Source organism: Monodelphis domestica, chromosome 1, assembly GCF_027887165.1.
Source record: "Monodelphis domestica isolate mMonDom1 chromosome 1, mMonDom1.pri, whole genome shotgun sequence".
NCBI lineage: Eukaryota > Metazoa > Chordata > Mammalia > Didelphimorphia > Didelphidae > Monodelphis > Monodelphis domestica.
The window spans coordinates 288,930,785-288,945,189 of record NC_077227.1 but is presented as its reverse complement, the minus strand read 5'-3'; the positions used below and the strand labels follow the sequence as shown (position 1 = coordinate 288,945,189).

Genomic DNA, 14,405 nt, shown 5'->3' with positions numbered 1-14,405 from the left:
GATCAATCGAGACTTTAGCCACAGGCAAATTGTCCATTCTCCTCAACTGCGCTGTCTTCCTGGGGAAGCCCAGGTTCTGCCCTCCCCTTCCTGGTGGTGTTTTGGGTGTTACTCCTCTCAGATGTGGATATTTGGTGTTTTTAATTAACTCCCAAGACCTGGGGTTGCCCCCTTGGTCACTTCAGGAGATCCCTTCACACTCTCATTGATTATAGCATGCTAGTTCTGGGCGCCAACGATCTCAGTTCCCCTTGCCCACCTGCCAGGGTTTCAGGTTTTACTACTCACAGGAGGGGGTTCTTGGTGGTCTTACTCCTGTCCCCAGACCTGGGGCTCCCCGTTGTTCAGTCCTGGGGTGCCCCTCCCTCACTTGTTGATTCTGGCCAGTGCCAGAATTAAACTCTGGCTCTATTGGCATGGTAGGTGCAGGGAGGGTGGGTCAGCTTTTCTTTCCCTTATATTGTGGAAATGCCGAAGTCCCACCTTTCTTCAGTGCTGTGCCTTAGTGTGGGGTCTCTCTGTTCTTATGAGGATGGTTGTTTTTCTTTTGGGGGGCATCTTTTGAGGTCATCTGTGCTGTTGGGTCTGAGGAGAGGAAGCCGGCCATGTCTACTCTACAGCCATGCTTACCTGGAAGTGAAAGTATGTAATTCTTAACTTTGTTTCTAAGTTATAAAATAACAAAGGCTAGCTGTCTGAGCTTCAGCAAGAATAAAGTTAGGACTCTGAGCCTTAGCAGACTCAGAGTCCAAAACAAAGACCAGGTCTTTCTTTTGTCTTCTCAGAGTTAAAACAATTTACAAAAACAGCAATAGATAGTGTGTGTGTGTGTGTGTGTGTGTGTGTGTGTGTGTGTGTGTGTGTGTGTGAGAGAGAGAGAGAGAGAGAGAGAGAGGAAGAAGGAGAGGGAGAGGGAGAGGTTACCTCCTCCAAGCCCTCAAAGAAAGAGTCTGACTTTGCCAACTGCCAGAGACCAACTGTCCCCCCAAGAGCCACTGTCACAGAAAAACCTTTAGACTTGAAATTGACACACTGTCTCAGCTCTGTTTGAAACTCCAATTCTTCCTCAAGCCAGATTCTGTACTTTGTATCATTAAACTAATATGACAAGACTTAATTTCTCATATCATCCTTATATACCTCAGTTTTTTTAAATTTGTATTTATCTAACTATAAGAGACGTAGAACACTTTTTCATGTACTTATTGATAGCTTTGATTTCTTTATCTGAAAATTGCCTATTCATTTTCCTTGCCCAATTATCAATTGGAGAACGGCTTGATTTTTTGTACAATTGATTTAGCTCCTCATAAATTTGAGTAATTAGAACTTTGTCAGAGGTTTTTGTTATGAAGATTTTTCCCCCAATTTGGTGACTTCCTCTAATTTTGGTTGCATTGGTTTTGTTTGTACAAATTTTTTTTTTATTTTTGGAGCACATTAGATGATTTTTTTCTTCAATAGAAACATCAATATGCACAGTGGATACATAATTTTTTACTTTACAAAAAAAAAAGGATGCAAAACCTTACAAATCCTTCAGAAGTTTCTTAAAAAGCCATAAATGAAATCAGCAATTGTATGTACTCATCATCCTGGAATACTATATGAGCTATTATTATCTAGGAAATAGAACTTTCCTAGGTATTGAAATTCACCTAGGTCAATCCCTTATTCTTTAAAAATACACAACAGTGATAGCTTAGAACACTGTGGCTTTTATAATTTAAGACAATCTGAGGAAAGCAAGTGCTTGTTTCCTCATTAGGAAACAAAAAATACTTTCTCCAGAGTTGTCATCCAGTATCAAAAATATTTCACAGTTTGATTTATCCTTATCTAAGAAAGGATAAATTAATTCCTCTTACACCTTGATGACTTTTATTGGTATTCAGTAGTTCTAAAACCAAACCTTTTCTGAATCTGTACTGAATATATACCAGTTGAGTATCCACAACTTGGTGCTAATACAAAATATGTCAGCATACTGGCTGAAGTCCATGTTTTAACAAAAATGGATTAATATAAAATGTTCATCAGCATGATTTTTAGAAATTTTGCCACAGTTCTGTGTAGTGAGAGACCTGATTGGTTTCTTGAATATTTCTCATATTCACTATGAAGATACAAATATCAATAGATATCTTCAAGGCCTTTTCCAATTTTGTCTTTTAGTTTCCTAAAGCGTAAAAGATCTTCCCGTCCAATTTCAATCATTATTTCTTCCCACGATTTAATTTCATTTGTATAACGAATTTGATCATCTTCAGCAAGTTACATGTATACCTGCTTTCGAGGTGTTGACAGATTTTTCCACCCTTTAAAATCTTCATCATTTCCTGTGGTGGAAGTCCCCGTGATTCCTTAAAGTGTTCAGAAATGAAAATATTATAACCTGAGTGAGGTCTTTTGGGTTTTCCAAAGACTGTTAACTCTCTTTTTTTCTTTACTATTTCTTTTCTAGCCTTTTTTCGCCACTTCTCTTTTTTCAAATTTCTTTTTTCACCAACATTGAGCTCTGCTTTATGTTTAGAGTCCTGTTCTTGGTTTACTTTAAAATCTGCCTTGGTAGCATCTTCATATACTTTCTTCTCTGATGCTGGAAGCTCTCTCCAGACTTGAGCAAGCATCCTAATTACTTCTGTGTTCTTCAAATCTGGATTTTGTTCCTTAAATTGGGGTTGCCGATCCATTACAAATCGAATGTCTTGTGAGCATCCTTTCTAAATTAATTTACTTATTTTGTGCCATACCCTTTGAACTACCAAAAAAAACGTTTTTGTATCAGAAAAAACAAAGTTATAAAATAACAAAATTCATTTGGAAGGACAATGGATTGAGGATATCCAGGGAAATCATGAAAAAAAAATGCAAAGGAAGGAGGACTTGCACTCCCAGATCTGAAACGATACTATAAAGCAGTGGTTATCAAAACAATTTGGTACTGGCTAAGAGACAGAAAGAAGGATCAGTGGATTAGACTTGGGGTAAATGACCTCAACAAGACAGTCTATGATAAGCCCAAAGATCCCAGCTTTTGGGACCAAAATCCAGTATTTGACGAAAACTGCTGGGAAAATTGGAAGACAGTGTGGGAGAGATTAGGTCTGGATCAATACCTCACACCCTACACCAAGATAAACTCAGAATGGGTGATGACTTGAACATAAAGAAGGAAACTATCAGCAAATTAAGTGAACACAGAATAGTATACATGTAAGATCTTTGGGAAAGGAAAGACTTTAAAACCAAGCAAGAGCTAGAAAAAATGATGAAATGTAAAATCAATGATTTTGATTACATCAAATTAAAAACTTTTTGTACAAACAAAATGAAGGCAACCAAAATTAGAAGAGAAGGAACAAATTGGGAAACAATCTTTCTAATGAAAACCTCTGACAAAGTTCTTATTACTCAAATTCATAAAGAGCTACACCAATTGTACATAAAATCAAGCCATTCTCTAATTCATAAATGGGCAAGGGACATGGATAGGCAGTTCTCAGATAAAGAAATCAAAACTATTAATAAGCACATGAAGAAGTGTTCTAAATCTCTCATAATCAGAGACATGAAAATCAAAACAACTCAAAGGTATCACCTCACACCTAGCAGATTGGCTAACATGACAGCAATGGAAAGTAATGAATGCTGGAGGGGATGTGGCAAAGTAGGGATATGAATATATTTCTGGTGGAGTTGTGTATTGATCCAACCATTCTGGAGGGCGATTTGGAACTATGCCCAAAGTGTGTTAAAAGACTGTCTTCCCTTTGATCCATCCATAGCACTGCTGGGTTTGTACCCCAAAGAGATAGTAAGGGAAAAGACTTCTACACGAATAGCTTTGTTCTTTGTGGTGGCCAAAAATTGGAAAATGAGGGGTTGCCCTCCAATTCGGGAATGACTGAACAAATTGTGGTGTTTGTTGGTGATGGAATACTATTGTCCTCAAAGGAATAATAAAGTGGAGGAATTCCATGGGAACTGGAATATCCTCCAGGAATTGATGCAGAGTGAGAGGAGCAGAACTAGGAGTGCATTGTACACAGAGACTGATATACTGTGGTACAAAAGAATGTAATAGACTTCTACATTAGTGGCAATGCAGTGATCCTGAACAACTTGGAGGAACTTATAAGGAAAAACATTATCCACAACTGTGGTAGTAGAAACACAGAAGAAAAACAACTGCTTGAATACATGGGTTGAGGGGATATGGCTGGTGAGGTAGACTCTAAATGAACATCCTAATGCAAACTCCAACAACATGAAAACAGGTTTTGATTAAGGACATATGCAATACCCTGTGAAATTGAATGTCATCTATGGGAAGGGTGGGAAAAGGGGAGGGAGGGAAATAATATGATTTTTGCAACCAAGGAATAATGTTCTAAATTTACTTAATTAAAAAAAATTTTTAATATTTTATTTGATCATTTCCAAGCATTATTCATTAAAGACATAGATCATTTTCTTTTCCTCCCCGCCACCCCCCATAGCCGATGCATAAATCCACTGGGCATTACATGTTTTCTTGATTTGAACTCATTGCTATGTTGATAATATTTGCATTAGAGTGTTCATTTAGAGTCTCTCCTGTCATGTCCCCTCAACCGCTGTATTCAGGCAGTTGCTTTTCCTCGGTGTTTCTACTCCCATAGTTTATCCTTTGCTTATGAATAGTGCTTTTTTCTCCTAGATCCCTGCAAATTGTTCATTACACCGCCACTAATGGAGAAGTCCATTACGTTCGATTATACCACAGTGTATCCTATTCCCTGGGTTATTTTTTTAGGCTTGCTTAATGTTTTCTGGGTCTTATACTCAGCCATTCTTTCTGTTCTTTGGTCCATAACTCCATAGAAACTTTCAATTTTATCTTTTTTTCCTCTTGTTTACTCATTTTATTTATTTTTTCCCAAACCTATCAACTATCTAGACTTGCCCTTCTGTTGATTTACTGAACCACAGTGTTTAAGCTATTATGCCCTGAGGCTTAATCTTCTCTTTTCTCAATCTTCTGCTGGTATACTGGATTCAGCTGGTGAATTCAGCAGGTTTACCTAGCCTGCTGAAGTGTCCTGTCCTGGGGCAAATTTTTCACTATAACCAGCAGGTATAGTGTGTCCAGCCATGTGCCTACCTGCAAGTTCCTCCCTTCCAGTCCTTGTCGGAGCCCTGGAGGATGTGTAGTGGATTAGAGGCAAACCCTTGTGGCTGTGGTCTTTGCCTGGGGCTCACACAGTCAGCCAGTCTTATTGCAGGTCTCAGCTCTGGGTGGGGGAGGATGTTTAGTCAGTCTGTCTCTCCCTTAACCCATGAAAATAGACATATTGTGCCTACATTTCAAGTTGTTTTCAGTAGGAGTGTCTTGTGACTTCTTTTTGGGTTTGAATTTCTGTTTTCTTTGAATCATGATGCAAATTTTGGTTTGGAATGATTATCAGTGAGGTTTAGGCTTTAGGTGCTCCTAATCTTGGTTCCACCCCCACTCCCATATTGAATTCTTACTGTGGTCTTCATTTTAAAGGTGGCCCAGGCTACCCTATCTTCATTCCCTTCCTACTCCTGTCTCTGTCTTTCTGGACTTTAAAATCATATCCCTATGTCCAATAATTTCATCATTTCACTAATCTGCTTTTTGGGTAGCTTTTTGTGTAGTCTTTTGAAATGAGAAAACAAGTAAGCTTTTTTGAGGGCAGAAAATAGGTTTCTTTCTCTTTTTTGGATTTCCAGTGCTTAGCATTGAGCCTGGTACATATTAATGGCTTAATAAATGCATTTTTTCTTTCTTTTTTCCCATTATCTTTCAAACCATTTCCATATACCCACAGTGGGCTATAACTGTTAATAGAGACTAAGCATACATTGTGGGAAAGATATTTAAGCAACCTCTGTTCCAAGTATATTTGTTGTTATTTCTTGGGTTAACATATTTAAAAAAAATTTGACCTGGTATAAATTTAATAAGGACTGGTTGTTCACTGAGGTACCGCTGCACACCTTGGACAATATGGCATTAAAGAAAAGTGGTAAATGTTGGAAAGTATGTGGTAAAATTCGTACACTAATGCATTGTAGGTGGAGTTGTGAGCTGATCCAACCATTCTGGAGGACAATTTAGAACTATGCCCAAAGGGCTATAAAACTGAGCTTACCCTTTGATCCAGTAATACCACTACTGACTCTGTATCATGAAGAGATCATAAAAAAGGGGAAAGGACCTTCTTGTACAAACATATTTAAAGCAGCTCTTTTTTGTAGTGGTGTGAAGATTAACTTTCCCATTGTCTATTTTTAGCTAAACAAATCAAGAACTTAATTGAATGATTCCCATAAAGTGAGGGGAGAGACAGGAAGTGACTTTAAGAAAACTGCTTTAAAAAGGCCAGCCTGAGGGTTAAGGTCAAGATGGCGGCTTAGAGAAAGCTAAAGTTCAGATCTCCTGAAACCCTTCCTTACCGATCTCAAACCAAATGCTCCTAGGGCACCGAAATTCAAAACGATCAACAGCATAGACCCGGGAGTCCTTCTCCTGGACCTGGACCTGGATCAAAAGGTACAGCCCCCCTCCCCCAAAGCCAGAACCTGAAACCACTCGAACCTAAGGGGTAGGCAGAAGGAAGGTCCTAGGACCCATCCCCCCAACCCAGAGCTCTGAGTCCAAGTCTGAGGCAGCAGAGGCAACCTCAGAGCCCCACGGCCTGCTATTCTGAAGGCCGCTTCCTGAAAACAACCTAACCCAGTCGAAGGGGCACCCAGACAGCAGGGAAACAGAGAGACACAGGAGCTCTTAACCCCCTGGGAGGAGCCCTCGGAGCTCCAGGAAGCCGCGGCCCCTCCTCCTCAGAGAGCAGGGTCTTCTGAAACAACAGCAACCCTCAGGACTGGCAAAAGGGCCTCGGGAGCTGGCTATTCTGAAGGCTACATCCTGAAAATAACCTAACCCAGTTGAGGGGGCGCCTAGACAACAGGGAAACAGAGGGGGGGGGGAGAGCTTGTAACCCCCTGGCTGGATCCCTCCATCCAAGTCTCAAGTCCCTGCCTCAGGGCACATTCAATTCAATTCAGGGAAAGCTAATCTTCTTATCAGGAGCCCTTGCCCAGAGCTACAGGAAGCCATGGCCCCTCCCCCTCAGAGAGCAGGGTCTTCGGAAACAACAGTAACCCGCAGGGCTGACAAAAGCACCCCAGGGCCGGCTATTCTGAAGGCCGCACCTTGAAAACAACCTGACCCAGTCATGGGGGGCACCCAGACAGCAGGGAAACAGAGAGAGACGGGGGAGCTCGTAACCCCCTGGCTGGAACCTTCCATCCGAATCTCAGTTCATCCCAGGGAAAGCTAATCTTCTTATCAAGAGCCCTCACCCTGAGCCCAGGGAAGCCGCGGCCCCTCCTCCTCAGAGAGCAGGGTCTTCTGAAACAACAGCAACCCTCAGGACTGGCAAAAGGGCCTCGGGAGCCAGCTATTCTGAAGGCCACATCCTGAAAACAACCAAACCCAGTCGAGGGGGCACCCAGACAGCAGGGAAACAGAGAGAGAGGGGGGAGCTTGTAACCCCCTGGCTGGATCCGTCTCACGAAAAAAGTCCCTGCCTCAAGGCATACTAAATTCAACCCAGGGAAAGCTAATCTCAATAGGAGTCCTCAGAGCTCCGGTAAGCCGCGGCCCCTCCCCCCAAAGAGTGCAGGTGCTGGCCGGCTAAGGCACAGGAACAAGGGCCAAGCTAGGCTTAGAGCATGGAAGTAAGGCAACCGAGAAGCATCAGGAGGGTGCTGAGGAGAGGAGGGCAGTAACAGGGACACACCAGCAACTCTTGGCTTCCTGGGAAGACAGAACAACAACTGCATAGAATGGACAATCTGCCTAGGGTTAAAACCTCTGAACACCAGACAGCGATAAGAAAAGCTAATCCCCCCCACCACTCAGATAGAGATGGCAAACTCCACAGAAGCACAAAAGTACCAAAATTCAAAAAAAAAATAAACAAGAAGAAGGGGGCGACTTTGGACACATTCTATGTAGCAAAAAATACAAAACACAGAGGAGATAGAGGAGGAAACACAAGCAAATGCTTCGAAACCTTCCAAAGGAAATGGAAACTCTCCACGAACCCATGAAGAATTTGAATCTGAAATGATCAAAAAGATGGAAGCCTTCTGGGAGGAAAAGTGGGAAATAATGCAAAAGAAATTCACGCATCTACAAAACCAGTTTGACCAAAGTGAAAAGGAAAACCAGGCTTTAAAGCAAGAACTAATAAAGCAAAACCAAAAGACCAAGAAATTAGAAGAGAACATAAAATATCTCACTGACAAAGTGACAGATTTGGAAAATAGAGGGAGAAGAGATAATTTAAGAATAATTGGACTTCCAGAAAAGCCAGAAATAAACAGCAAACTCGACATCGTAATACAAGAGATAATCAAAGAAAATTGCCCAGAGATTCTAGAACAAGGGGGCAATACAGCCACGGACAGAGCTCACAGAACACCCTCTACACTAAACCCCCAAAAGACAACTCCCAGGAATGTAATTGCCAAATTCCAAAACTCTCAAACAAAAGAAAAAAATCCTGCAAGAAGCCAGAAAAAGACAATTTAAATATAAAGGAATGCCAATCAGGGTCACACAAGACCTTGCAAGTTCCACTCTGAATGATCGTAAGGCATGGAACATGATATAAAGAAAGGCAAGAGAGCTGGGTCTTCAACCAAGAATCAGCTATCCAGCAAAACTGACTATATACTTCCAAGGGAAAGTATGGGCATTCAACAAAATAGAAGATTTCCAACTTTTTGCAATGAAAAGACCAGAGCACTGTGGAAAGTTCGATATCGAAAATCAAATAACATGGAATACCTGAAAAGGTAAATATTAAGGAAAAGGAAAAGGAGAAAAATGTTATCTTCTTTTACTCAAACTCTCTTCTATAAGGACAACATTTATATCAATCTATGTATACTAACATGTGGGGAAAGTGTAATGTGTAAATAGGGGGAAAAAAAGACCAAATAAAATAATCATTCTCACACAAAGATTCACATGGGAAGGGGAGGGGAAGAAAACTCTTATAAGAAGGAGAGGAAGAGAGTTTTTACTTAAACCTTACTCTCAGGGAAATCAACTCTGAGAGGTAAAAACATCCAGATCCATTGGGATCTTGAATTCTATCTTACCCAACAAGGGTAGGGAGAAGGGAAAACCAAGGGGGGGAGGGGGACAGGGAAAACAAAAGGGGAGGAAAAGAAAGGGGGGAAGGGGAGGGAGAAAAAAAAGGGAGGGACTAAAAAGGGAAATATATCAAGGGAGGGGACAAGGGGGACCAATTTAAAGTAAATCACTGGACTAAAAGGTAGAGCTGAAGAAGAAAAAGTTAGAACCAGGGAAGGATATCAAAATGCCAGGGAGTCCACAAATGACAGTCATAACTTTGAATGTGAATGGGATGAACTCACCCATAAAATGTAGACGAATAGCAGAATGGATTAGAATCCAAAACCCTACCATATGTTGTCTTCAAGAAACACACATGAGGTGGGTTGACACCCACAAGGTCAGAATTAAAGGATGGAGTAAGACCTTCTGGGCCTCAACTGACAGAAAGAAGGCAGGAGTGGTAATCATGATATCTGATTAAGCCAAAGCAAAAATAGACCTGATTAAAAGGGATAGGGAAGGTAATTATATTTTGTTAAAAGGGACTTTAGATAATGAGGAAATATCACTAATCAACATGTATGCATGAAATAATATAGCACCTAAATTTCTAATGGAGAAACTAGGATAATTGAAGGAAGAAATAGACAGTAAAACCATATTAGTGGGAGACTTAAACCAACCATTATCAAATTTAGATAAATCAAACCAAAAAATAAATAAGAAAGAGGTGAAAGAAGTGAATGAAATCTTAGAAAAATTAGAATTAATAGACATATGGAGAAAAATAAATAGGGATAAAAAGGAATACACCTTCTTCTCAGCACCACATGGCACATTCACAAAAATTGACCATACATTAGGTCACAAAAACATAGTACACAAATGCAGAAAAGGAGAAATAATAAATGCAGGCTTCTCAGATCACAAGGCAATAAAAATAATGATCAGTAAAGGTACATGGAAAATCAAATCAAAAACTAATTGGAAATTAAACAATATGATATTCCAAAATCGTTTAGTTAGAGAAGAAATCATAGAAACAATTAATAATATTATTGAGGAAAATGACAATGGCGAGACATCCTTTCAAACCTTTTGGGATGCAGCCAAAACGGTAATCAGAGGTAAATTCATATCCCTGAGTGCATATATCAACAAACTAGGGAGAGCAGAGATCAATCAATTGGAAATGCAAATGAAAAAACTCAAAAGCGATCAAATTAAAACCCCCCAGCAGAAAACCAAACTAGAAATCCTAAAAATTAAGGGAGAAATTAATAAAATTGAAAGTGATAGAACTATTGATTTAATAAATAAGACAAGAAGCTGGTACTTTGAAAAAACAAACAAAATAGACAAAGTATTGGTCTATCTAATTAAAAAAGGAAGAAAGAAAAGCAAATTAACAGTATCAAAGATGAAAAGGGGGACAGCACCTCCAATAAAGAGGAAATTAAGGCAACCATTAGAAATTACTTTGCCCAATTATATGGCAATAAATACACCAATTTAGGTGATATGGATGAATATATACAAAAATACAAACTGCGTAGACTAACAGAAGAGGAAATAGAATTCTTAAATAATCCCATATCAGAAATTGAAATCCAACAAGCCATCAAAGAACTTCCTAAGAAAAACTCCCCAGGGCCTGATGGATTCACCAGTGAATTCTATCAAACATTCAGAGAACAGTTAATCCCAATAGTATACAAACTATTTGACATAATAAGCAAAGAGGGAGTTCTACCAAACTCCTTTTACAACACAAACATGGTAGTGATTCCAAAGCCAGGCAGGTCAAAAACAGAGAAAGAAAACTATAGACCAATCTCCCTAATGAATATAGATGCAAAAATCTTAAACAGGATACTAGCAAAGAGACTCCAGCAAGTGATCAGAAGGGTCATTCACCATGATCAAGTAGGATTTATACCAGGGATGCAGGGCTGGTTCAATATTAGGAAAACCATCCACATAATTGACCACATCAACAAGCAAACCAACAAGAATCACATGATTATCTCAATAGACGCAGAAAAAGCCTTTGATATAATACAACACCCATTCCTATTAAAAACACTAGAAAGCATAGGAATAGAAGGGTTGTTCCTAAAAATAATAAACAGTATATATCTAAAACCATCAGCTAACATCATCTGCAATGGTGGTAAACTAGATGCATTCCCAATAAGATCAGGAGTGAAACAAGAATGCCCATTATCACCTCTGCTATTTGACATTGTACTAGAAACACTAGCAGTGGCAATTAGAGAAGAAAAAGAAATTGAAGACATCAAAATAGGCAAGGAGGAGACCAAGTTATCGCTCTTTGCAGATGACATGATGGTCTACTTAAAGAATCCTAGAGATTCAACCAAAAAGCTAATCGAAATAATCAACAACTTTAGCAAAGTTGCAGGATACAAAATAAACCCACATAAGTCATCAGTATTTCTATATAATTCCAACACAGCTCAGCATCAAGAACTAGAAAGAGAAATCCCATTCAAAATTACCTCAGACAAAATAAAATACTTGGGAATCTATCTCTCGAGACAAACACAGGATCTATATGAACACAATTACAAAACACTCTCCACACAACTAAAACTAGATTTGAACAATTGGAAGAACATTAACTGCTCATGGGTAGGATGAGCCAATATAATAAAAATGACCATCCTACCCAAACTTATTTATCTATTTAGTGCCATACCCATTGAACTCCCAAAATATTTCTTTACTGAATTAGAAAAAAAATAACAAAATTCATTTGGAATAACAAAAGATCAAGGATATTCAGGGAAATAATGAAAAAAAAACCACATATGATGGGGGTGTAATGGCCCGGAACAATCTGCAGGGATCTAGGAGAAAAAACACTATGCATAAGCAAAGGATAAACTATGGGAGTGGAAACACCGAGGAAAAGCAACTACCTGACTACAGCGGTTGAGGGGATATGACAGAGGAGAGACTCTAAATGAAACTCTAATTCAAATATTGACAACATAGAAATGGCTTTGAATCAAGAACACATGTGACACCCAGTGGAATCACGTGTCGGCTATGGGGGTTGGGGAGGAGGAAAAGAAAATGATCTTTGTCTTTAATGAATAGTGCTTGGAAATGATCAAATAAAATATTATTAAAAAAACAAAAAAGGCCAGCCTGAGGACTGATGAGTTCATTCTGCATTAGTGAGTCAGACTGGAGGAGGAGACTCTTTCCTTGGATCCTGAGATGGTGAGTAGAGTGATTCCTTCCTTGGTTCTTTGGTGAGGAGACCCTCTCTGCTCATTGGTATTTTGGTAGGACACTCCCTTCAGTGTGAGTTCTGGTGAGATTCTTGTTAGTCTTAGCCTCATGTGCACTGAAGGTTCTCGGTGGATTCTTCAGTGTCTCCTGGCTCTTCAGATTTTGGCTTTTTAGGACTGTGGATTCTGGTGAGATTCCTTTTTGGATTCACATTTGCAATTTGTAGACAGAATTAAATTTAGGGTATTTGTACCTAGGCAATACTTTTTGTCTTTTTATCTACATTTTTCCATTTTCGCTCTTTCCACCTCTTTGTAAATAAAGTTGCTAAAAGTCATTTTGACTTAAACTGTAATATGTTTAAATTATCAACCACAATATTACTTTAGAATTCTCATATTAGCAGAAAAACCTAAATTTAAATTCTTACAGCTGCCAAGAATTGGAAATTGAGGAGATACTGATCATTTGGGAAAAACTGAACAAATTGTGGTACATATTGGTGATGGAACACTATTGTGTTATAAGAAATAATTAGCAAGATGATTTCAGAAAAAGCTGAAAATATCTACAGGAACCAATGCAGAGTGAAAGGAACAGAACTGGGAGAATATTGTATACAATTATAGTTATATTGGATGATGATTATCCGTGGAAACTTGGCTACTCCTCAATGATCTGGGACATTTATGATGGGCAATGCTGTCCACCTTCAGAGAAAGAACTGTTGGAGATGTCTTTCACAATAATGTATTTGATTTTTATTTTGGGTTTTTGGTCATGTACAAGTTTGACCTTACAATAGTGACTAGTATATAAGTGTATTTTGTATGACAATAAAAATAATTTTTAAAAGAACTACTTAATTATGCTATTGTAGATGCCAAACAAATTATCACTCATTGACTAGAAATTTGAATTAATTTCCTTCCATTTGTCAATGGCTTGGAGTTCATGGGATTTTTAAATTCTTCATGATTTCTAGGACTACTTGTGTGATACCATATTTTGTTGATGATGATTTTGGGATTAATATAGCTTTTAGAAAGTCTTCAGAAAGAGATTAATGCTTCTAGTATGGGTTGATCTAGATGAGATTTGGAGTTTCTTCCAATTCCATCACTCAGCAATTTTATTTATTAAAACATTTTTTAAATTACAGGATATAGAAAAAATAGGAGAAAAAGTGAAATGAACTTTCCCTCATTTTTCTTAATCTACTGCTATGATAATGTTATTTGTTAAATCTAAGATAAGTTTGGAGAAATTTATTATGCATAGATTTCAAAAACAAATCAAGACTTTTAGATTTTCATTTGGCAACTCAATTTTCACCATGCTTTTCATCTATAAAAGACAATCATTTTTGAATCACATGATAATATGTTTATGATAATGCCTTGTATTGATGGTCTTTTTATTGCACTGGAGTTTACAGTATAATAAGACTTTACAGAATGTAAAACAATAATTGACTTTTGAATGTTCTAGTACATAACTTTGAAAGTAAACCATAGCTAATCACTACTTGAACTTTGGCGAATAATATTCAGGGTAAAGTTGGCTACAAAATACTAGATTTCCTTCAAGTAATAATTATTTACTACTCAATAATGTTAATGATAACATGGAATTGCACACAAACTGACAGTCATTGCCATCACAGTGGTGGTTAAGAAGATCCACAACTACTTCTCAAAGTTTGCTTTTACATTGTGCTTCTTTTGGAAGTCTTTTTTTAAATGATAAATCTACACCTTTAAGTCTTTTGTACACTGCTTATAACTATTTTCCTCTTTATAAGTCTGGAAGAGCAATATCAAACAATAATTCTCAAACCATCTACTTCTAGAGTACAGCATGTGAACCCATTCCACTATAAAGAGTAGAATTAGATGTCCTCCTTTATCCATCTCCTTAGGTTAATAAAATTATAGGGAATTATATGGGAGAAAGCCATAATGGCCTTGAATTGGGT

At 38.4% G+C, this 14,405-nt stretch overlaps 1 pseudogene; it reads right to left on the bottom strand.

Annotated features, from left to right (window-relative positions):
• Positions 1-1,481: 1,481 nt before the first annotated feature.
• LOC107650965 (transcription factor A, mitochondrial-like) overlaps positions 1,482-14,405 on the bottom strand; it is a 31,853-nt pseudogene continuing 18,929 nt past the window's right edge.